Source organism: Mus caroli, chromosome 6 (genome assembly GCF_900094665.2).
Source record: "Mus caroli chromosome 6, CAROLI_EIJ_v1.1, whole genome shotgun sequence".
Taxonomy (NCBI): Eukaryota; Metazoa; Chordata; class Mammalia; order Rodentia; family Muridae; genus Mus; species Mus caroli.
In genome coordinates, this window is record NC_034575.1 from 121577842 (window position 1) to 121581376 (window position 3535).

At 46.2% G+C, this 3535-nt stretch overlaps 1 protein-coding gene across 1 annotated transcript in view; it reads left to right on the forward strand.

The window, feature by feature from the left end:
• The window catches only part of Ano2 (anoctamin 2), a 322617-nt gene that overhangs the window by 157411 nt on the left and 161671 nt on the right, over positions 1–3535 (forward strand). The gene's annotated exons all lie outside the window — the stretch shown is intronic.

Below are 3535 nucleotides of genomic sequence, written 5' to 3' on the forward strand. Positions count from 1 at the left end.
CAAAAGTGAGTATTAGCTAGGAATTTTTGGTACTGTGGGTGCTTTAGGTGACAGTAGGGGACTGTATCTGGAGGGTCCAGGGACCATTCCATTGTGTGAGAACCCACGTGGAGGGCTAGCCACAGATGTTATGGTGGCTCCTGGAGAATAATCCTCCTCCTTACTGTCCCATGGTGACTGGCATGCTTTGCCTTGGGCTCTTANTGTAAGGCCCTGATATTTTAAGAGAAAAATAAGCGAAGTTTCCAATTTAGTCTTTTTTTTCGAGCCCATGTTGCCCCAAGTCTGTAGCATGTTATCATTTCATATCTTTAATGCTATAATTAGTCAGCTTGCCTTTGAACAGATGGTCTGAGAAGTGGCAGAGGCTGTATGGCAGCTCGTGGAATGGAACCTACCAATCCAGGGCATGTTGATTAAGTGCTCTAAAGGGAGATGCATGCTAATGTAGCTTTTCCCTGCCTGAAATGGGCTTTCAAGGTCTGGAGACATGGAGATGGTGTTGAAGAGCATTAGCTACTCTTCCTGAGGACCTGAGTTTGATGCCCATCACCTATGTGGCAGCCCGTGACCATCAGTAATGCTAGTTCTAGAGGATGTGACTCTCTTTCTTCTGGCCTCCATGTTTACCAGACATGGAGGTAGTATAGAGGATACTTGTGCAGGCNAAACACCCATAGGTATAAAATAAAAAGAAAATTTAAAATAAAAAGGGGAGCTGGAACAGCCTGTACCCTGTCCTACTACATTCCGTACTTGGATATGCATAAATGAACCCACCTCATTCCAATCCTTCCTGCTAAGCATCAGATCTGGGATCAGTACCATCACTGGCTCAGCAGCAATGGCAAACTATGCATATAGATTATGCCTTCCCAGAGATTCAAATTAGCTGGGAGATAGGCAGCAAAGAATAGCAGAGATTATTGTAATTTTTAGAGATCACTGACTGGCATGTGTNCCCAACAGAAAGAACTGTGGAAGTTAGCTGTGGGAGATCCAGGCAGGACACATTTATCCTATTAGACCTTCTTGATTTCAAAGCATAGATAAGGAATTAGAGAGGGAGAGGGAGGGAAGGAAGGAGGGTGAAGGGAGATGTGGTTGGGTATGGGGATGTGGGTGTAAGGACTTCTTATACTTTTAATGCCAGGAGCTAAGATGTCTCCAAAGGAGGGGAGAAGAATCACAAAACCTATGTGAGGTACACACAAACTGGCTCTCCATTAGAGAGGACAGGCCAACATGTTTGCAGACAGAAAGGCATCACTGATGGCTCAGTGTCCTTGAAATCCCTGCTNTAAGCCCCTAGTAGGAGTGGGATTAGGTTCTACTTTTCTGGAGCTGAGTTTCCTGTTCTCCGATTAACTTAAAGAGCCACAGCAGCTTTCTGGGATGTACATAAGTGAGGAACTTCTGTGCAGGCCAAGTGGGACCTGGCCAAGGCTGGCTTTGCTGTGACATGGGAAATGTTCCTAGTGGGGTTTCTGTGTGAGGTTGATTCTGTGCCTCACATATGTGTTGCCTGGGGCCAGTGTAAGTGAGGGAAAGAGAAGTCAGGCTCAGCTTTGTCTTCAACACATTCTTATGTTCAACTATGACTGGAGTGAACCTAAACTCTCCATTCAGTTTTGAACGTATATATGCCTTAGTCATGTATAATTTCCAAGCTTGAGTATGGAATATGGAACTTAGTTCCTGAGCTGCAAAGGGTTGCATTCAACGGGTTGTTGCTTGGTCGGTAAATATTTAGGCTAAAGGTCAGAGTATTACACAGAACCTTCTTCTAGCTAAGATAGAAAGAGCAAATCCTTTCTAAAAACATGTTGGGGACNCCTACGGAAGAGTTAGGGGATGGCAACCCCATAGGAAGATGAACAGTGTCAACTAATCTGGACTCTTGGGAGCTTCCAGCGACTAAGCCACCAACCAAAGAGCATACACGGGCTGCTCCGAGGACTCTGGCAAATATGTAGCAGAGGGCTACCTTGTCTGGCCTCAGTGGGAGNTGATGAACCTAATCCTGTAGACACATGATACCCCAGGGTAGAGGGATACTGGGGGCACCCTCTCTGAGNTGAANGGGNGCAGGAATTAGGGGAAGAACCCTGAGAGGGGAGACCTGGAGGGAACAATATTTGTGATGTAAATAAATAAAATAATTAATTAATAAAAATACATGATTTTAAGTGCTGAGGTGTAGCTCAGTAGCAGGACACTGGCTCAGTATGCACAGGCCCTTTATTTCCAGTCGCTTTCACCAAACGAAATCTTGTAAAGAAAAATCTGGGATTTGAAGACTTGCCAAATTTTAATTGGCAAAAGAGGGAATAAGAGGCACCCCAAGAAGGAATCAACAATCAGGAGTCTGATCTAAGAAGATAGGGGTGTAGATCAGAAATGGACNGATGCCTAGAAAGGCCCCACAATGGGGTGGGGGGTGGGGAGCCAGGGAAGAGGAGCTGATAGGAGACAAAGGAACCAATACCATCCAGTGGCCACATCAGGACTGGCATTGATTGTTTATCTGTGCCTCCTGGGAAGGAGTGGAGGACAGCTAGGTAAGGTATGCATGACTGGCATAGGAATCCTGGGGTTTAAACAAATGGCTGCATATTGAAGCATGTTTAATTTATGCTATGAGTGACAGGAGAGATGTGGGTATTAGTTAGTTGGGTGCTGGGGAGAGGAAGGGAGATGCCTCAGAAGACCAGCAATGTTTTGTGCTTTAACCATTGCCTCCTCCCAGGCTCAGGGATCCCCTCAAGGTGCTCTTTTTCCCTGTGGTCTTCACCAGGAAACACACACCTGCTCAGGGGAAAGGCTGGAGTACACACACACACACACACACACACACACACACACACACACACACCGTAGCCCACCATTTGTCCCTGTTTCTTATACATGGGGTGTTCTCAACATGTAGGAGTGGAATAAACAGGCTGGCACAGGTCCAGTATATAAATTTGGATACAAATAGACAAATGGTGGAATTTATTTTCTTATGAGGGCAGGAGATGGGTGGTGCACAGCCAATCCCTAGGNTCATCTTACAGGGCCAGTGCAGTACCTACAGAACAGACAGCACCAATGGACTGACTGAGGATGCCTTTGGGTCCAGTGTACCTTTGTTGCATCTTTGTGGCCCACCAGACCTCTGGTGTCTCTGGCCTTGATGTAGGATCATTATCTCAGTACCCTCTCATGCTTTTATCACATAAAGCCCAGTATTGAGGGAATGTGGATGTCTTGCCCATCCATCTTTCTCTGACTGCTCACCCATCACACCAAGTCTGAAATGTCCTCAGANGCTTCCNGTTGTATAGAAAACAGGATGCTCTGTCATCTGTTCAGTCCTTAGCTCATATCATTATCCTTGTGGATACCTACCTGGAAATCAGACCTGTAGTCTGTCCAGAGCCCATTTCTGCTCTTCACTGACTGTTCCCACAGAATTCTTTCCTCTAATCGCCATGTAACCTGCTCCACTCCACTCCACTCCACTCCACTCCACTCCACTCCACTCCACTCC